A 23125-nucleotide genomic window follows, 5' to 3' on the forward strand; every position below is an offset into this window, starting at 1 on the left:
CACAAAATGAATTTCATGTTTTTAGACGATGTTTCCTTGTGCTAAGTGTCAAAGAGGTGTTGATTCTTTTGCTACACTCATAATTACAAGTGTTCTTTACTTTTATGAGCAGACCTGTAAACTCCTGCCTAACGTGGCACTTTTTTGTACCGCCAAATGTACATGATGGACTGCTAGACGGAAAGAATTTGCACGTTTATCCATATCCTTTTAACAACATCTGTTATCTGACTCATGAACTATTACTGAGAATTCATTGTATTACTTGCCCTTCAAACAGCCTCATTAATAAAAAACTGTTAGAATGCAAAACCTCATGATAATTCTGAAAATTAGTCAAGTCGCTGGTTAAATAACATATTTTCTAATGGGAAACCGTTTGTTTCTTACGGGATGTGTAACTGAAACTACTACGAGTAGTTGTGGTATTCTGAGCCGTTATAAACGCAAGTACCTTTCTCCCGTCAAAGTTTATATGCCTTGTCTGATCCTCCGTATCAAATCCAAACTATCAGAACAGTGTTCAGTTCTTTTTTTAAATGCCTGTTAACTGTTAATGCTTGTTTTATGTTGACACTGAGTATCTCTGTAACTATCATTGATAATTAAAAAAGAATGTATCTAATTACAGCTATCGGCAATATTACAGAGCTTCCGGAAATGCTTCAGATTCTTCCTGAATCACACACGATGTTACTCTCATTAAAACCTTCCCCTACATTGTTATCGTCGACTACTGAAACTTCGAAATTCTAAAACAAATTCTAACAAAACGGAGCTTACTGTTGGAAATAAAGAAGAGGTTTTAGACGTGAAGCTTATGTCAGGCTTTAATTACAAATGATGCAACATACTGTCCATACTGCGGCATTTCCATATCTCACATGTAAGTTATCCAGTAACTTTCACTTAGACGAAACTACATTCGTTAGTCTCAAAAAGGTTGATTAGCGTCTGTGTTTTTCGTGTTAGACATGTGGAATCAGTTTATAAATGGGACTCATGAAACGTCAGTTCATCAGTGACACTAATTCCATAACAGAGACTGGTGTAAAGCAAAAAAATGGGATTGCAGTTTGATGTCTCGTCAGCAGCAAGCTTACTGGACACAAAGAAGTGATTTAGAAACATCACAAAAAACCTAAATCTGGATAGATGGAGAGGAACCAATTGTCGCCACCTGTTGTTGTTTTCGTTGTTGTTGTGAGCTTCATTCTGAAGACTGGTTTGATGTTCCCTCTACATTTTTCACCCTCCCCCCCTCTCTTCTTTCCATTATCAAACCGACGATTCCTTGGTGCTTTACTTTAGAATGTGTCCTATAAATCTATCTATCCCTTCTTTTAATCGAGGACAAATTTCTCTTTTCTCATTTCGATTCAGTACCTCTCATTAGTAACTCGATATTTGCATCTAATCTACTCTATTCTGTAGCACCACATTTATCCTCTTCTTGCCTGGACTGCCTATCGTCCACGTTCAACTTTCAAAGGATACACTCCAGACAAGTACCACGAGAAAAGACTTCCAACCATTTAAATGTATGTTAGATGTTAACAAATTCTTTTTTTCTGAAATGCTTTAAGTGCTATTTTTACACCTTTTCTACTTCGACCATCATAAGTCACTTTGTTGCCCAAACAGCGAAACTCATCTACTATTTTTAGTGTCTCATTTCCTAATATAATTGCCTCACATGACTTGATTTAATTCAACTACATTCCATTTCCACAGTTTTGTTTTTGTTGATAATCATCTGATATTCACCCTCTGACCTCTTTTCAAGACCCTATCAATTCCATCAACTGCTCCAAGTCGTTTGTGTCTCTAGTAGAATTACAGTGTCAACGACTAAGCGCAGAGTTTTTATTTCTTCTCCCTGAACTTTAGTTCCACCTCCAAATTTCTTTTTGGTTTCCTTTACTGCTTGCTCACTGCTTGCAGATTGAATAACATCAGGGATAGGCTAAAACCCTGTCTCACTCCCTTCTCAACCAAAGCTTGCCTTTCGTGTCCTTCGACTCTCATAGTTGCTGCCTGTTTTCTGTACGAGTTGTAAATAACTTTTTGCTCTCTGTGTTTTATCAGTGCTACCTTCTGAATCTCAAAAAGCGTATTTGATGCAGTGTCCACTGTGTGGTCAGGGCGGCTGACTGCCATACGGGGAGCTCCATAGTAGTTTTATATGTTTATTACATTGACTACAAGCGTCATAAGTATTATAAATATTTACATGAAAAGCAAACGCCGAAAACATGTTAATGACAACATGTCCCTAAGCGTAAATAATGAAAAAATAACAAAGACATTTGTATCGTGTCACTATTAGGTAGTAATGTAGTATGAAGAAAAAGAAAATCCTCCTAGTGAGTATCAACTATATGACACAGTGCCCCCTATGAGTACATGTGACTAACAAATGTTTCAACGCATGAAATGTGCCTGTATCTAACGGGAAATCTACACAGAAGTTGTGATAATTTACTCCTTCGTTGGGATCAGAAGTGGAGCAAATGATTCTGTTTGAGGGCCGTTTTCAGAATTCTCAGCTTTGTGGCGGACCGATAGGCCCTATATACTTGGGGTTGAATTACGGAGGAGTAACTGAAGAAGACGAATTTTCTTCCTGAAGAAGCTCGGGAAAGCCATTACTCTTAGAAAAGAAAGACTAGCTTATAGTGAGAGGAGCAGTGTTCTACAAAAATGTCGGGCCAAGGAACATGGCACAAACCAGAAATAAAACAGAGAGCAAATATATGGATAAATATTGAGGATTATAGTTCAGGAAGGAGAAACAGAAACTTTTAAGTTTTTAAGTTTTGCCGACATTGTAAATGGTAACAGACGACATAGGACTTGGAAGGTAAGCTGAACTTATTGCGAAGTGTATTGAAAAGAGATTATTCGATAGACCGCAATAAAAATGTGTGTAGTCGAAATAAGAAAGGGGATGCTGAGAGACTTACGCTAGAAATATTTTAGTTGTTGAGAGGATACTAACAACTACAATTAAATGTTGATATATTTCGCGTTTTCAGAAAATCTTTTCTTGCTATTGGCAATTTATAATTTACATCTTCTTTACTGCTATTGTCGTAGGGTTGTTTTGTTGCATAAGTAATAAAACACGTCTACTCTTAATCTCCTGTAATACTGCCAGAGCAGAAACTGATCTTTTCCGAGATCAGCTTCTGCCAATTTTTTCCATTGTTTTGGAACAGGAATAGTTACAGTATTCGTGAAGTTCGAGGGTATTTCACCTGTCTCATGCATCTTGCATATCATGTGGAATAGTTTTGTCAGGGCTAGAAGTCCGAAGAATTTCAATAACTTTGAAGGAATGTCGTCTATTCCAGAGGCTTTGTTTCGACTGAAATCTTTCACTGATCTGTCCAATTCTCTTCGCAGTATCATATCCCACAGCCGATTTTCATCTACTGCCTATTCACTCTATACCTTCAAGTTTTCTCTGTACCTTCAGACTCATTTCCCTTGATACAGCCCTTCTATATATTCCTTCCACCTTTTAGTTTTGCTTTCTTTGTTTATTACCGGCTTGTTCTTGATATCACATAACTGTTTAACTATCTTTCCCCTAATTACACACGCTTTGACATCCTTGTATTTCTCATCTAGCCTTTTCTGCTTTGCCGTTTTGCCGTTTTTAGATGTCACATTCCCTTTTCCCTGCTTCACTTGCTAAATTTGTATGTTTTCTCCATTGGTCGATTAAATTAATTAACTCTTGCATCATCCAACGATTTATAATGGGCTCTGCCTTTTTGCCTACTTCATTCTCAGCTGCCTTCACTATTTCATCTTTCGGGGCTATCCATTCGTTTTCTGTAGTGTTCCTCACATCTGTTGCAACCAACGGTTGCTTTATACTCCCTCAACACCCTCCGATTCTTTCAACTTATTCAGGTCCCATCTCCTTAGTTTCCTACCTCTCTGCAGTTTCTTCAGTCTATCTGATAAATTCCTTTTTATCTTTTACAGGTTGCAACTAGGAATCTTAGATCCCTTAATCAGGTAAATAGGCTACAGAATTTGAAAAGGGAAATCTACACGAAACAACTTTGATAAACCGAGTGAACAAGTGCACAAACACAGAAAGCATAGGCTGCTATGAGCACATGTATTAACCGTATTTTTTTTAATCTGAAGTTACAGTATTTTTCTTGCAATTATGCATTGGAGTTTGGTTGCTGGAGTCTTATGAATGTTGTTTAAACTATATACAATTGAGTCACAAGTAGAAGAAGGTCTAACATTTGCGTCATGCGATAATGTGACGAGTGATGCGATAGCGATATGCACATATATAGATGGCGGTCGTATCGCCTACACAAGGTATAAAAGGGCAGTGCATTGGCGGAGCTGTCATTTGTACTCAGGTGATTCATGGGAATAAGTTTCCGATGTGATTACGACCGAACGACAACTCTGAGAAAGGAATGGTCGTTGGAGCTACGTACATGGGACTTTCCCTTTCGGAGATCACTAGGGAATTCAGTATCGTGAGATCCACAATGTCAAGAATGTGATGAGAACACCAAATTCAAGGCGGGACCTCTCCCCGTGCATTGCAGTGGCTGACAGCCCTCACTTACGACCGGTAGCAGAGGCGTTAGCATACAGTTGTCAGTGCTAACAGACGAGCAACAATGCGTGAAATAACCGCAGAATTCAATGTGGAACGTATGACGAACGTATCCACTAGGACAGTGCGACGAAATCATGTGTTAAATGGCTATGGCAGCAAACGATCGACGCGAGTGCCTTTCCTAACAGCACGAAATCACTTGCAACGCCTTTCCTGGGTTCGTGACCATATCGTTTGGACCCTAGACGACTGGAAAACCGTGGCCCCAGTCAGATGAGCCCCGATTTCAGTTGGTAACGGTAGGGTTCGAGTATAGCTGTGGACCCAGGTTTTCAACAAGGTACTGTGCAAGCTGGTGGTGGCTCCATAATGGTGTGAGCTGTGTTTAAATAGACTGGACTGGGCCCTCTGGTCCAACTGAAACGATCGTTGACTGAAAATAGTTATACCTGGCTACTAGGAGACCATCTGCAGCCGTTCATGAACTTCATGTTCCCAAAAAACGATGTCAAGTCACCTGACCACAATTGTTCGCAATTCGACAATTCTAGCGAATGATCTGGCCACCCGATCACCCGACACGACTCCAAATGGCTTTGAGCACTATGGGACTTAACATCTGAGGTCATCAGTACACTAGAACTTAGAATCACTTAAACCTAACTAACCTAAGGACATCACACACAGGCATGTCCGAGGCAGGATTCGAATCTGCGACCGTAGCGGTCGAGCGGTTCCTGACCGAAGCGCCTAGAACGTCTCTTCCACAGCGGCCGGCGACACGACTCCTATCGAACATTTATGGGACTTAATCGAGAGGTCACATTGTGCACAAAATACTGCACCGGCAACACTTCCGCAATTATAGACGGTTATGGAGGCAGCATTGCTCAATACTTTTGCTGGGGACTTCCAGCGACTTGTTGAGACCATGCCACCTCGAGTTGCTGCACTACGCAGGGCAAAAAGAGGTCCGACACGATATTAGCAGGTATACCACGACTTTCGGCACCTCAGTGTATTGTTAAGTTTGGGTTCTATGGATAGGTCAAGGCAGCAGAGAAAGCTCGAAAAATTTGTATTGAGCGTTGAGTGAGTGTTATCGGACAAATAACGCCAGCAAAAGAACTTGCTGTTTCGAGAAAGACAGTCATGAATGATTTTTCACATGCCGGAAGTCTCAATAAAAAAATGGTTCAAATGGCTCTGAGCACTATGCGACTTAACTTCTGAGGTCATCAGTCGCCTAGAACTTAGAACTAATTAAACCTAACTAACCTAAGGATATCACACACATCCATGCCCGAGGCAGGATTCGAACCTGCGACCGTAGTGGTCGCTCGACTCCATACTGTAGCGCCTAGAACCGCACGGCCACTCCGGCCGGCGGAAGTCTCAATAACTAACGTATGTGATGAGCTGTTACCACTTAACTTTTGTGTGACACTTGCTTCAGTAGACAAGGTTTAGAAGGGCATGCTGAGATTCAAAATAGTAAAAATCCAAGAGGTGACTATTACTGTGTTTTTGCTTGAACGTCATTAATTCGCTGATTGAGCATTCGTAGTCCATATTTTTACTGGTGACGAGTTGTGATGCCTTTATGTTAACTTCTGAAGGAGAAAGTAATGGCTGAGCCGGAGCAAAAGACGTCTGCTTGAGCAAAGGGCAGTATAAACTGATAACATTTTGTAGCTGGTGGCACAAAAAGGATGGTATGCACTACGAAATACTTCTCAGGTGTTTGTTCAATACATATGACATTTTAGCATTAGCTTCGAATAACTGAGACTCCTTTTGGTTCCAGTGTAAGGAGAACTACCAACAAAACTGCATCAACTGTTGCTACTGCACTGCAATACATACCTGTACGCTGCCGATCTCACAAAATAAATAAATAAATAAAATATACAAAATAAAAAAAGGGCCAAGTGCGAGTAGGACCCACGCTCTGAGGGTTCTGTACCAACTTAATTAAGTATGTAGGTAGTTCATCCATTGCGGAAATCGATGATATCGACGATTTTCTTGACATTGACAATGGCAATATATCTGTCCCAGGGATTCCAAGACTTTTGATAAACTTTTGATTTCAAATCTGAAGTCGCATAACAAATGACAAAAGGTATATTTTTCGTATGGTGTAATTACGAAGTAACAGTTTTCTGATTTCTTTCCCTTTACTTGTACTGTGAAACCTTTCTTCTTGTCACATTTCGTGATTCTACGTCAAGGGGAAGTACCAATAATGTCTTAGTGATTGACTTTGCTAGTATCAAAATATTTGAAATAATTGGCCCTATCTTTTGGGGGCATTGGCTTGGAAGCTTAACAGTTTTACTCCACCAAAGGACTATAGATCTTAGTATGTGATACCAAGTTGAAATTAGTAAAGTTCTTCAGTTCCCTGAAGAAAAAAGAGGGCCTTAAGAGACGGACGGACAGACGGTTTGATAACAAATAAATAACAGTTTTCGGATTTTTTCCTTTGGTTGTAGTGTAAAAGACTGGTGACCTCAGATGTTAAGTCCCATAGTGCTCAGAGCCATTTTTGTAGTGTGAATCTTTACTTGCTGCCAGATTTCATGTCCTAGGTCTAGATGATTGAGTCTGCGAATACCAAAATATGATCCATAAATCGCCGTATCTTTTCATTGCATTGACTTAAAGTTGTACTTTTTTATGTCAGCAAGGGACTGTAGGCCTTATTATGTGACATAGATTTCAACTTGACACATCGAGTCATTCCTGAGAAAAAAGGATCTTAACAGACGGACAAACAGACTGACAGATAACAAATTATATTTTCTTTACGTGATGTAATTATAATTTAACAATTTTCGGATTTTTTCCTTTGGTTATAGCATGCAACCTTGAGACTTGGAAAATTTCATGATGCTAGGTCAAAGGGCAGTACCCTGCAGGTTTTGATGATTGAGTTTGCTAATATCAAAATACGTGACATAAGTGGCGGTATCTTTTGATTCTATTGATTTAGAAGCTTCATTTTTTTCACATCGGCAAGGAATTGTGGACCTTAATAAGTGAGAAGTGTCAACTTAATCCGTCTATCAGTTTCTGAGAAAAAGGGGTCTTAACAAGCAGACGGACAGTCAGTCTGATTCCTTTTATTGTGGTGTGAAACCTTACTTCTTTACAATTTCATGATTCTAGGTCAACTGTAAATACCCCGTGGATTTTGATCACTGAGTTTGTGAGTATCAAAATATGAGACGTAAACCGCCATATCTTCTGACTTCATTGACTTAGAAGCTTCACTTTTTTTTAAAGTCCCAAGAAACCGTAGAACTTAATATGTGGCATAAATTTCAATTTGATCCGTCTACTTGTTCCTCAGAAAAACGTATCTGAACGGTCGGGCAGCCAGACAGATGGACAACAAAGTTCCCTTTTTACTGATTGTGGTACAGATCCATAATAGGAATAGCAATAATAATAATAATTATTATTATTTGTTGAGGACTTTGTTTAGGAAGTCATCCCTCATGCATTTAGACTTCTGATCTTGCATCCTCAAATGTTTACCTTTCCTGCACCTTATCAAACAACTACCAAGAAAATTCATTTATAGAGGAAAATACTCTTCAAACCTGACTAGACAACGATGTCATTAGAGGCGGAGCACAAGGCCGTGCCCTTTCAAAGGAACCATCCAGGCATTTGCCTGAAACGATTTAGGGAAATCACGGAAAACCTAAATCAGGATGGCCGGGGACCGGTTTGAGCCGTAGCCCTACCGGATTCGAGTCCAGCGTGCTAACCACTGCACAACCTCGCTCGGTGACTACGTACTAAATTATGAACCACTATGTTCCTACTGGCAAGGATCTGAAACTGTTTCAGCATTGTGGGATAGTTTTAGATAATGTCAGGCAGTATACTGGGTGATTTTAAATTAGGCATACAAAAGTAACTTTTAATTGTGAAAAGGTAAGTAACTTACAGAAATGATTGATACAGCACTGAAGGCAGTATATCTTCAAGTTTTATTTACAAATGTTCAACGTGCCTATCTTTCGTAACTCGACAAATGTCCCATCCATTTCCTGCCACATTAGTGACTGTTGACCGGCGATTATTCAGTGGTAATGATAATAAAATATCAAATGAATTTAGCAGGATAATTCTGTCTCACTCAGGAAGTTACGCGATGGTCACAGAGTTGCCGAAAATATTCTGTGTTGTAGCTAAGTTTTAATTATACTACCGGCAGGAAGATTACGTTTTCACTGCCAATATGTTCCATCAGTGGGTTTGGAAGCGATTACAGCTTGCAAAGATGTGTCTGCCAAGGGCTGGAATATTAGAAAGTATAAACCAAGGAGTCTGTTTTTTATGTTTTTTTTACAATTACGTTTTGTGACTAACACTCACATGCACCAATCGCAAACTGAACATCATAAATCAATAACTGCCACAGTTACTTCTGTTTTTCTGTCTCATGTGTATCAGAAATGGAAAAAAATGGAAATACTCTTTTACCAGTCAGGATTCAGTTTTCTGGAGCGTCTCCAGTGGTTATATTGTACACACTATGAGTAAGCAACACATTTTTTTATCATTACAGATTTAAAAAAGGTTTTTATTAAGAACTCTGCCATTGGTACCATCCCCAAAATAGAGGAAGACAAATGAAAATACAACACAGCACTGACTGTAAAATGTAAGCATCCACTGAGAAGGTTCGTAAGCTATGAACAACATAAAGTTACAAGTCAAGAAGTCTTCCCATTCTGAACTCCTACGGAATACACCGATTCTACCAGATAATGCTATCTCAATCTGTGTAATGCTGTAGAAAAATTAGAATCACAACCCATATCTTCTCTGATTTATGTTGTTGTTTTGCTATATGTATATTTACACATTTCTGAACTGTTCCATACAGATTTTCGAAGATGGACGGTCTTACGCAAAATTTTTCTAATCAGCCGTTCAAATGCTAAAGGTAATTCAGGAATTTTTTTAGTGTTATAGAACATCTATGGCGACAAATCTCTGCTTCCAGCAGTAGGTTTTAAGTTCTGCTAAGAGGCGCATCCTGTGAGATGGAGCTAGTGGTTCACAAATGAGCCACGGATGGGGAATGATTCTGCAAAACTGCATCATACTGTTAAACAAAAAGTTCAGACTGTATAAAAGAACAATGAAAAGTAAACACCAACGTTTCAGGTGCATTAGACATGTTGTCCGTCAAGAATTACTGGCGAGCCATATCCGCCATCATACTGCATTAGAAGATTCAAGCCGCCTCATCTTGGTAAAAGCACATGAAAGCGTAATTCACCAAGCGGCACAATTTTATATGACAGTATAAATCACATCCGAGTATTTGTCCTTCTATCTGTGTAATAGGGCCTTAACACATTCTTTTCGTTAGTCATTGTTTTATGATGGGGCTATTCCATTTCAAACAAATGAGAGTTAAGGATGCAGCGCCTATTTATCCAATTAAATTACGGCCAGTATATTTCAGGACCGTGGAAGTAGTATGTAAGCGAGTTCACTGGTTACCTAGCTGTACGTATCCAAAATCCACTACATAACTATAATACAAATACTAAAATTTCAAATAAAAATATTGAAATAGATAAAAACCCTCACAGCAACTTACGCGTATTCCGTTACTATACTTTGTTCACACGATTTATCAAAGTTATTTCGTTAGGAAAGTCACACTACAATAATAACAAATTTTCTCTAACTAATGCAAGAGGAGAAACGTGCCCAAGATGCGCCACGTCGCGATCATTTAGGCAGACGCAGGCTGGCGTCTGGTGGGTAGTAGTGGGTGGCCGGTGGCCAGTCTTCAGTTGCCCCTGCATGCCGAGGAAACTTTCGAGCGTAAACTGTTCTGATCTTGACGCAGCCACGAAGTCTTCCGTATAAATGTTACTGAAAGACTTTGTTATTACAAATGAGTTATACAGTGAAGCAAATTATCTCTGAGGCTCCATCAAACTTATACTTTTAGCCACATTCGAAATGTGGTTCAGAAACTCAAAGGAGGAATATTCTCAAACTTGCGACTTTGCGTAATAACTGAGCAACGTTTAACTGTTTGCCACTAGCGGAGTCAACAGTACAACAGCTCAGTGGAGGACAACACTTCTTCCAGAAACTTATGCATCCTACACTGCTGTCAGATAGCGCAGATGGTTGGACTTAGAATTCTAATGGTTTGCCTTAATTCAACGACACGGAATTTGTCTCTGCTGTGGCAGGCGTCAGCCATGTTTGTGTGAAAGACTGTACCGATATACAACTTGGTTACCAGGAACTCAGTTTGATTTTGTCCCTTCTTTCGTTATTGTGCTGTGAATGATGTACCAATGCACGCCTTCCTATTTATTCCGCACACTTCCCGAATTAACAGTCCACTGTCCCTCCTGCAGCTGCGTAAGTAGACATTATGGCGTTTTCGGTCATATTTAAGGCATCACATCCTAAAAAGTAAACACCGTGTAGAGTCTGTTGACCGACACAAGCTATTAGTGTATGCGTATGGATTGCCTAATATCACAGTAGTTACTTGTTTGTTGTGTATTGTTACTTCATAGTTTCTGGACGAACAGGGTGGTGCAATGTTAAAAAACAGGGTTAACATTTCGCGGGACAGTGATTCAGATACCCATCTGGGCTCAAAATGTAGGTTTTCCTAAATCGCTTAAGGCAAATTCATTTTGGTTCCTCTAGAAAGGACACGACAGATCGAGCGTTAGGGCCGTCCCTACGAAAATTGTTCATTAAAGTTCATTAAACCTCAATCTTCGTTCCAATCTTTATCGTTGTCTCATTGTTCTCCAGAGATACCGAAACGCCAGTTTGGTAGCCCTCAGTCCTGGTGAAAAATATTTCTAGTATAATCAGGTACGTGATTCCTGTAACCAACGAAGCAAACGAGTAAGCGAGGAAGCTAGTTAGTGAATTTCAGAGGTACCAGTATCAGGGATACCTCTTCGTGTTGACGATCAGATGAATATTTTTGGAAGATGTATACACTCCACAATGTCTTGCAAGTACACTGCCATGAAGAAAACTAAACTCCGTCCGGACAGGCCTTGGGAGGCCCAACGGTAACGACCGCCCGCCGTGTCATCCTCAGCCCATAGGCGTTACTGGATGCGTGTGTCAGTTTCCGAGACCGAATCCGCTACTTCTCAATCAAGTAGCTCCTCAGTTTGCCTCACAAGGGATGGGTGCACCCCGCTTGCCAACAGCGGTCGGCAGACCGGATGGTCACCCATCCAAGTGCTAGCCCAGACCAACAGCGCTTAACTTAGATGATCTGACGGGAACCGGTGTTACCACTTTGGCAAGGCCATTGACCTGCCATGAAGAAGTGGTTTCATTTACCTCAGATACTAACTAACTCTAGTGGGCAGAATATCTTAATAATACACTCCTGGAAATGGAAAAAAGAATACATTGACACCGGTGTGTCAGACCCACCATACTTGCTCCGGACACTGCGAGAGGGCTGTACAAGCAATGATCACACGCACGGCACAGCGGACACACCAGGAACCGCGGTGTTGGCCGTCGAATGGCGCTAGCTGCGCAGCATTTGTGCACCGCCGCCGTCAGAGGCAGCCAGTTTGCCGTGGCATACGGAGCTCCATCGCAGTCTTTAACACTGGTAGCATGCCGCGACAGCGTGGACGTGAACCGTATGTGCAGTTGACGGACTTTGAGCGAGGGCGTATAGTGGGCATGCGGGAGGCCAGGTGGACGTACCGCCGAATTGCTCAACACGTGGGGCGTGAGGTCTCCACAGTACATCGATGTTGTCGCCAGTGGTCGGCGGAAGGTGCACGTGCCCGTCGACCTGGGACCGGACCGCAGCGACGCACGGATGCACGCCAAGACCGTAGGATCCTACGCAGTGCCGTAGGGATCCGCACCGCCACTTCCCAGCAAATTAGGGACACTGTTGCTCCTGGGGTATCGGCGAGGACCATTCGCAACCGTCTCCATAAAGCTGGGCTACGGTCCCGCACACCGTTAGGCCGTCTTCCGCTCACGCCCCAACATTGTGCAGCCCGCCTCCAGTGGTGTCGCGACAGGCGTGAATGGAGGGACGAATGGAGACGTGTCGCCTTCAGCGATGAGAGTCGCTTCTGCCTTGGTGCCAATGATGGTCGTATGCGTGTTTGGCGCCGTGCAGGTGAGCGCCACAATCAGTACTGCATACGACCGAGGCACACAGGGCCAACACCCGGCATCATGGTGTGGGGAGCGATCTCCTACACTGGCCGTACACCTCTGGTGATCGTCGAGGGGACACTGAATAGTGCACGGTACATCCAAACCGTCATCGAACCCATCGTTCTACCATTCCTAGACCGGCAAGGGAACTTGCTGTTCCAACAGGACAATGCACGTCCGCATGTATCCTGTGCCACCCAACGTGCTCTAGAAGGTGTAAGTCAACTACCCTGGCCAGCAAGATCTCCGGATCTGTCCCCCATTGAGCATGTTTGGGACTGGATGAAGCGTCGTCTCACGCGGTCTGCACGTCCAGCACGAACGCTGGTCCAACTGAGGCGCCAGGTGGAAATGGCATGGCAAGCCGTTCCACAGGACTACATCCAGCATCTCTACGATAGTCTCCATGGGAGAATAGCAGCCTGCATTGCTGCGAAAGGTGGATATACACTGTACTAGTGCCGACATTGTGCATGCTCTGTTGCCTGTGTGTATGTGCCTGTGGTTCTGTCAGTGTGATCATGTGATGTATCTGACCTCAGGAATGTGTCAATAAAGTTTGCCCTTCCTGGGACAATGAATTCACGGTGTTCTTATTTCAATTTCCAGGTATGTATAATGGTACATACTCGGCTGCCTTCAGAGGCTATGTGTTTAGCCTTTCTTTGACTATTTTAATACAATCAGTTACTAAAAGCTGGTGACTTAATGCTGTGGCTTAGGCCAAAGGTTCAATTTTATACTACAGTCAAGTTACAAGCAAAAACGTTATTGGGGCCTATTTTCCTTTGCCATATGTTTTCTTATGAACAAAAGCTCACATTGGACCCAATTCCGGTATTAAAATGTGACACACATTCCCCATTTCGTGGATGACAATCTGCGACCGCATTGAACAGAGCAGGTGGAGGAACTCATGGAAAGAGGGGTATTTGGCTAATGAACTGGCCTGCCAGTTCTTTCGACTTATATCACATCAAGTACTGATGTTTGTTTTGTGGGGCGCTGAACTGCCCTGTCATCAACGCCCATACAAAGTCCCAATCTTTACACAGTCCAATCTAGCCACTTTCACGAATTATGATGAAATGAGGATGCCAACACCCAGTCCCAGGGCAGGGAAAATCCCTAACACGAACGGGAATCGAACCCGGGACACAGAGGCAACAACGCTAGCCCCTAGACCACGAGCTCCGGACCACATCAAGTACGTGTGAGCTGCGGTGTGAAGACGTATTGCAGCACGCTCAAATGGACCAGCAACCGTCAACCAGCTGTCAACCTCGCTGCTGGAGGAATGGAAAGCCCTACCACCACAACCGAGCGAGGTGGCGCAGTGGTTAGCACACTGGACTCGCATTCGGGAGGACAACGGTTCAATCCCGCGCCCGGCCATCCTGATTTCGGTTTTCGGTGATTTCCCTAAATCGCTCCAGGCAAATGCTGGGATGGTTCCTTTGCAAGGGTACGGCCGCCTTCCTTCCCTAATCCGATGAGACTGATGACCTCGTAGTTTGGTCTCTGAGGGATGGGAAAGGTCCGCCGTGATTCAGCAGCTATGAGAGAAAGCTATTGCAAAAGCAAAGGGACTTTGACTGCATATTTAAAAGTAGCCATAGTTCCATAGACAAAAACTGAACGAAGCCAAAATTGTTAGAAGGGTCGTGCGGAAATAGTCAGGAAGACTCGTCATTTTATCATTTAATGATTGCAAAACATCACTGGAAGTGGTCGTATCCATAAAATGTCTAGAATTATGTGTACGGAACGATTTAAAGTGCAACGAACATATGAAACTAACCACAGGTAAGACGTAAGCCACACTACGATTGGTTTTGTTAGTCCTATACCTCTCCAAACCGCGGTATGTAACGTGCAGCTAGACGAGCTATAATATTGGCACCACATTACTCTGTCAATAGTTGGAAAAGTGCTAAGCCGACATGACGAAAATCTGCATTCGGGCACTGACGTAAAGCAGTTATCATACGTGTAGCCCAGCTGCTATTGCTAGGGTTGGGTTGGATCATTGTCGATGAGGCATAGTACATGGGCCAAGCCGCAGCAATGGCCTAGATTACAGCATTACTTGGCATAGCGCTGCACTACTTCTTCAGTCTATGTCATGAAAAGTAACGTTCTATCACAAAAGGGTTAGGTCGAGTAGCCATAAATACCACCAGCTCTGGTCGTGCAGTAGCTGTCATCAGCTGTAGTCTATCCTGAGAAGTACTCCAAGCCAGTCATCGACCAGATGAGACTCATCCACGCTCAACTACCATTAGCCACGAGTCACAGGTTACGTGTAGTCCCGATGCCGCCGAGATTCAAACTGGCGCCATCCAGCAGTGAGTCTGCTGCTGGGCGACTTCAGCCAACTCCAGGACAACACCCAGGAATCGTTGGTTCATCGACTGTGCCCGAGGGCGCCTCATTCCTAGCCTACTGTCACCGGCTGTTGACCTTGAGCTGCTGGTGAGCTGCTGGCACTGCTTCAGCCCTAAGACGCCCCATGCAAGCGTCTCGAACTGCTGCTGTCTGGGAGCAGCCAGCATGCTACTGGTGTTGTGTTGATGTGAACGGCCTCCTGAAGACAGCGTACACCATCAGGATTACGACTTTGGCTGCTGTATTCATTGTGTTATGTAAACTTGTTGTTAATCTCACTGCCTACATGATTCCTGGATAGTAAAGGAACATGTTCATCATTCTTGCTGCCCTGTCTTCAATCCTACACCAATACCGTGATCTGTAACGGGGTCAACAACACTCAGGATAATCCTGACTGTGCTACAATTGCAAGAGTCCTAAGCAAGTGTAATACACCTACAAAGAAGTATCTCACAAAACCCTCGTTTGATCAATACCTGAGTATTTCTTGTCAGTCTGGGATCTGTTCCAGATAGGATTGGTAGAGGAAATATATACCACGTATGCCACTATCGGTCTACTATATTTACCCAGTTACTCCTGCATTGAAGTTTATCCCTCACCTGTGGTCGAGTGGGAGGTCTTGTCAAGGTGTGGCAGGCAGCGAAAAACTTTCCAGTGAACCGATCAAAATTCCACCGTGGTTCATCTAACGAACGGGTTTAAGGTGCTGTCTGTGGCTGATAAAAATCCTACGCTAGATGCAGTAGCTTGCCCTTCTTCTGAGGAAGCCTCTTGGCCTTCAAGATCCGGGCGTTCATAGAGGGTGGGATTACTGGAAGTCGCGAGTTACAGTCTTAGGCGCATGATAGGGACCCATACGGATATGGCTGCCAAGGAGAGATAGAAGCCCAGTATATACATTGTGTATGATGAAAGATCCGCACTTAGAGAGTGGTGGTTCAAATGGCTCTGAGCACTATGGGACTTAACATCTGTGGTCATCAGTCCCTTAGAACTTAGAACTACTTAAACCTAACTAACCTAAGGACAACACACAACACCCAGCCATCACGAGGCAGAGAAAATCCCTGACCCCGCCGGGAATCGAACCCTGGAACCCAGGCGCGGGAAGCGAGAACGCTACCGCACGACCAAGAGATGCGGGCTTAGAGAGTGGTAAGTTGCGCAGGTCTCACCAATACACAAGAAAAGAAATAGAAATAATATGCTGGATAACACACTCATATCACTGACGCCGATTTACAGTAGGATTTTGGAACATGTACTGTGTTCGATCACTATGAATGGCCTCGAAGGAAACTATCTACTGAGACATGAAAAATACCGCTCTTGTGGATCGAAACGAGCTTTTTATACTTAAGAAATAACGAATGCTATAGACAGGGGATCTCAGATAGAGTCGATACTTCTAGATTTCCAAAATGCCTTTGTCACCGTCCCTCACATGAAGCTTTTAATCAGGTTGTGAGCCCATGCAGTATCGTCGCAGTTGTTTGAATCGATTCGGGATTTCTTCTCATAAAGTTAACAATTCATAGTAATTGACGGAAATTCACCGAGTAAATGAGAAATGTTATCTGGCGTTCCTCAAGGAAATTTATTGACCGTTTCTTATTCTGAATCTTTATAAACGATTTAGGAGACAATCTGAGCAACCCTCTTAGATAGTTGCAGGTGACGCTGCCATTTAACGCCTAGTGAAGTTATCAGAAGATGAAAACCAATTGCAAATTGATTTATACGAGATACCTGTATGTTGTGAGAAGTGGCAACTGATCAAAAAATAAATAAATCCTCCACATGAATACCAAAAGGAACCCGTTAAATCAAACAAACCTAAAGATTTAAAATTCTACTAAATATCTAGAGGTTACAATTACGAACAACTGAAAGTCGAACAATGACAAAGAAAATGTTGTGGCGAAGGTGAACAAAACACTTGTGTTTTGTTGGCAGAACACTTAGAAGGTGCGATAGGTCTACTAAAGAGGCTGGCTATATTAAGCTTGTGCTTCCTCTCCTAGTGTATTGCTGCAGGATATGTGAACCTTACCAGATAAGATTGACGGGGGACACCGAAAAAGTTCATTGAAGGGCACATCATTTTGTATTACAGTAAAATAGTGGAGAGGGAGTCAGGGATATGATACACGAATTGGGATAACTATCATTATAAGAAAGGTTGTTTTCGTTGCGGCGAAATCTTTTCACGGAATTTAAATCACAAACCTTCTGCGAATGCGAAAATATTCTGTTGACATCCGCCTACGTAGGGTGAAATGATCATCGTAATAAAAACACAGAAATCAGAACTCGCATGGAAAGATTAAATCTTCGCTTTTTCCATGCGCTGTTCGAGAGTGGAACGCTAGAGAAATAGTCTGAAGGCTGTTCGATGAACTTTCTGCCAACAGCTTAAGTGTGACTTGTAGAGTAGTGGTGCAAGTGTAGAGGTAGATGAAACAGAGAGGATCCAAAGAAGAGTAACGCGTTTCATCACAGCTTCATTTAGTAAGTGTAAAGGGTGAGGAAATATTCAGCCCACTCCAGTGCAAGACGCTGCAAGAGAGGCGCTCTGCATCATGGCGTGGTTTACTTTCATAGTTCTGAGAGCGTACATTCTTAGGAGAGTCAACAAATATACTGCTTTCTCCTACGCATATCTCACGAAAAGACCATGAAAGTAATATTAGAGAGATTCGAGATCACATGGTGGCCTACCAACAAACATTATTCCTGCGAAACATTCGCGACTGGAACAAGAAAAGGAGAAAGTGACAATAGTACACAAAATATCCTCCGACAAACAACGTAAAATGTCTTGCGAAAGTTAGATGTAAATATAGATGTGGACAATTTTGACGCATTGTGTCTACACATACAGAGTGGATCACCTAGAACCTCATAACTCCCCAACGACCCCCTTAAAGTCAATTAAGACAGGATATCATAATATGAAGTAGGGAAGAGTTATCTTGGCAAATACGACATCTTTGCCGATAAGCTAACACCAAGAAGTTTTTATAACAGCAACATTATAAATCACAGAGAGTTTTTGTTATGAAAAGAGGAGGAAGAAACATCAGATTTAATTAATGGACAAATATCCAAGTGATAATTGCAATTAATATATTGAAAGCTAAGTCCAAGGTGATGTTAGAGATAACTTTTATGTGGAAGAGAGTTGCAAGCGCAACGAAGAAATTCAATGCACCTACAATACTCTTTCACAGAAGAAGTCGCTTGCTGGGTCTCGTCCCGTAAAGACGTGCGAGAACAATTCCTGTCTTAGTTATTGAGAGTACGGAACGCGACAAGATTGTTTTGCGTTCAGAAGTGTTTCTTGCGTGACGAACTTCGGAAACTGATTTTCTAAGCAGAGACAGGAACTGATAGACGCGTGTAACCGTGCATAACAGGTTAATTGAACTTTATTGACGAAACTAGTGAATATTGGACTTGACTTTCAAATGTTGTTGTTGTGGTCTTCAGTCCTGAGACTGGTTTGATGCAGCTCTCCATGCTACTCTATCCTGTGCAAGTTTCTTCATCTCCCGGTACATACTGCAACCTACATCATTCTGAATCTGCTTAGTGTTTTCATCTCTTAGTCTCCCTCTACAATTTTTACCCTCCACGCTGCCCTCCAATACTAAATTGGTGATCCCTTGATGCCTAAGAACATGTCCTACCAACTGATCCCTTCTTCTGGTCAAGTTGTGCCACAAACTTCTCTTCTCCCCAATCCTATTCAATACCTCCTCATTAGTTATGTGATCTACCCATCTAACCTTCAGCATTCTTCTGTAGCACCACATTTCGAAAGATTCTATTCTCTTCTTGTCCAAACTATTTATCGTCCACGTTTCACTTCCATACATGGCTACACTCCACTTCACTTCCATACATGGCTACACTCCACACGAATACCTTTAGAAATGACTTCCTGACACTCAAATCTATAATCGATGTTAACAAATTTCTCTTCTTCAGAAACGCTTTCCTTGGCATTGCTAGTCTACATTTAATATCCTCTCTACTTCGACCATCATCAGTTATTTTGCTCCCCAAATAGCAAAACTCCTTTACTACTTGCAGTGTCTCATTCCCTAATCAATTCCCTCAGCATCACCAGAGTTAACTCGACTACATTCCTTTATCCTCGTTTTGCTTTTGTTGATGTTCATCTTACATCCTCCTTTCAAGACGCTATCCATTCCATTCAACTGCTCTTCCAAGTCCTTTGCTGTCTCTGACAGAATTACAATACCATCGGCGAACCTCAAAATTTTTATTTCTTGTCCATGGATTTTAATACCTACTCCGAATTTTTCTTTTGTTTCCTTTACTAAAAGAAGAGTGGATAGTGTATCAAAGGACTACACTCAATTAGTCTCGAGTAGGACACAATTACACGACTTCAAGAAAATAATACAATTATGCTGAAGAGTGAAGTTGTCGTAATTGTCAAGAAACTTAATTTTAATAGAACTGACTTTACCAACCAACTGCGTGTGCGTGTGGTGCGAAAGTTATAACGTATTTAGTGGCCAAGGAACAATAAACTGTTCGTTCCAAGTGAAATATCAATCGTGGACTACACTATTAAGTGATTTAATCAATGATAGTTAACCAACGACTGTTCGGCAGGGACAATTTAATCTGAATATCAAAATACCTACTTCATTAATTGAAAAGAGAGCTTTTGAAGTTTTTTTTTAACAATATGGTGTAAGTTCACTCAGCCGTGATCAAAGAGTATCTGTGGATCTCGCTTCATACAGGTTCAACAACTCCATAACAACGAGCCAACAAAGTGTGGGAAGACTGATAATTACAATGTTTCCTCGCAATTCGTGGTGTGTACGATGCGGATGAGATAAGATTTAACAACGACTGCATATCCGGGCAATGAATCATTCAATCTTAAATCAGAAGAAGCATCCATCGTACGAGTTCGCATTTCTGTCTCCAATTTACCAACGGGGACCTACGTCATCGCGCATCGTGTTTCAACTCCACTCCGAGAGCTGTGGCAGTAGCAGCTCTACGGCGTCGACAATATCAGCACGCGGTTGGAGTGCGGGGACGCCACAACCTGCACCACAAATATTGTGAAAATGGAAAGTGCTATTGGTGTGCGGTTTTCACAGAATGGGTTGGTAGTCAGGGACTCGTGTTGTTAGCGAATCAACAGATTTTATAATACATAGAAAGTATTTTTCGTGCAACCATCCACTTTTTGAAACGCAGCACTGCCCATTGACATTTACAAACTAAAAGTAGGGTAAATTAGAATGTTAGTGGTGTTTTTTGCAGGATTCCAGTGCGAGTCGTTTACGAGATATCATATTCTGAAGTTTCAACACTGATGCTTGTTCATGCCATACAACCTGCATAGTTGCTAGGTACGATGGTGTTACGTTTGCTTACAGTGGGCTTGTGTGTTTCTTGAGTGCCTTTCGACTTGCTAGTCAGTTAATGTGTGACAGTCCAAGCAGTAGGTCACGATTGGACGATGGGATTCACCAACGCAGAAACAGCAGACATGCCCATGGTGTATGGAGTGTGTACGAAGAATCCAGTTCGTACTTTTACGGTGTATGCGGTAAGATATCCCAATAAACGTCAAACATCTCGGTAATTATTTATCAATGTCTTCAACCAGTTTCGTGAAGGTGATAGTGTAACACTTGGACAACGTAATAGAAGAAATCAAGTAACGATAGAAGAGGGAGAAATTACTGTTCCTGCTGCTGCTTCGCTTAGCTGCCGCAAAATTGCACTGGGAAGTGGCATGAGTCAGGCAAGTATCCTTTGCATTCTCAGTCGACGTAAGCTCCATCCCTATCACATCTCTCTCCATTAGGAGCTGCAAGGAAATGATCATGAGAATCGTGGTAATATGTACACGGGCATGAAGGCGGGATGCACTAGATATACCATGTACTTCATTTAGTTACGAAGCCATATTTACCAATCACGGCAGGTAATCTGCCGAAACATGCGTTATTGGTGAGTTGACAATCCCCGTTGGCTTCATCAGGTGGATCTTCAGCGTCCGTGGAGTGTAAACGTGTGGTGTGGGATAATGAATCGTCATCTCATTGCACCGTTTTTGTTAGACGGAACATTGAATGCGCACGAGTATTGTAGCCTCCTAGCAGACCAACTTCGATGGATGTTAGAATACGTTCCTCTGCAGACTTGGAGGAACCTGTGGTACCAACATGATGGCTGTCCAACCCATAGTGCACAAATACTACAGCATTTGTGCCTGAATCGTTGGATTGGACGCAGAGGACCTATACCTCAGCCGGCCCGTTCCCTGTGTTTGACATCTGTTTCTGTGAGGAAATCTGAAAGACGCTACCTACGAGGACAGACCAACTACACCCGATGATACGCAACGACGAATTGCTGAAGCCAGCTCGGACATCTTCGCTGAAATGTTAACACGTGTTCCGAAGTCGTCCCATACCAGGCTGGAAGCCTGTATGGCCGCTATCGGTAGTCATTTGAACACAACTTGTGATGGTCAGTTGTCTCTTTACTGATCAGAATCCACACAACCAGTGTATGCACTTGTGTTGGTCTTCAGTTTGGGCTACCATAAGTATTGTACAAATGTCGGTGCGCGAACTTTTGAATATACGATATGTCGTAAACGACTAGCCCTGGGATCCTACAACAGACACCACAAACATTCTACGTTATACTATTTTTAATTTGTTAATGTCAATAGGCACTTTTCCATTTAAAAGGTGTATGTTTGTTCAAAAAATACACTATCTAAATATTATCAAACTCTGTTGATTGGCTAACAATACGAGCCCCTACTACCAACCCATTCTGTGAAAACCGCACGTCAATAGCACTTTCTATTTCCATAATATTTGCGATCCAAGTTTTTGGCGATTCGTCCTGTATATACCCTCAGACTCATTGCATTCCCTCACACGGAGTATGATAAACTGTATAAGGTATTATGGAATCTTTTGACCATAAGGTGTGGGCTATATGATCTTAGTTACAACGACGAAAGTAAGAAATCTCCTGTGTTGGTACGACGTTAGAGCACTGCAATAGGCACGTCAACTGCATTTACCCCTATTCGCCCTATTCTCTGGACTGCATGCACTATTTTCTTTTATATACGAGAGGAGAGATAATGACGTGCAAATTTGCAGCAAGAATCTTTACTTTTTTTAGAACAATAAAGTATTCGAAACTAGAAAATTTATAAAGTCGTTTTACACGCTTTACTTGCAACGTGAGTTTTTGAGACTTGTTACTAGCCACCTATACCACGGCAGACAGTTTCATCGATTTAGTCTGGTCGCGGTATGCCTAGGATCGACGTCCTTAGATATACAGTGCCTTACAAAGAAACCTAGAAGGCGAAGCACCCAGAAAATGTGATCGGATGTCAGTGTAACTTCGCATACGTGCATACCATCGGCTGGTACGTAAATGATCAGAGCTGCAGTTCTCTCAAACAAGTAAAGCGGCGTCCGCGTGCAATAATCGTATTAGTTTGCCCGCCCGGCTAGGCGCACGGTCTAACGCGCTGCTTCCCGGGCGGGAAGGCGTGCAGGTCCCAGGCACGAATCCGACTGACGGATTGGTGTCGATGTCCTGTGTGCGGCCAGCCTGTGCAGAGTTTTTAAGGCGGTTTTCCATCTGCCTGGCCGAATGCAGACTGGTCCCCCTTATTCCGCCTCAGTTACACTATGTCGGCGATTGCTGCGCAAACACTGGTTCCACGTATGTGTACACCATAATTACTCTACCACGCAAACATTTGGCGTTACAGTCGTCTGGTGTGAGACGTTCTTGGGAGGGTCCACTGGGGGCCGAACCGCACAATAACCTTGGGTTCGGTGTGGGGCGGCG

Source organism: Schistocerca gregaria, chromosome X (assembly GCF_023897955.1).
Source record: "Schistocerca gregaria isolate iqSchGreg1 chromosome X, iqSchGreg1.2, whole genome shotgun sequence".
NCBI lineage: Eukaryota > Metazoa > Arthropoda > Insecta > Orthoptera > Acrididae > Schistocerca > Schistocerca gregaria.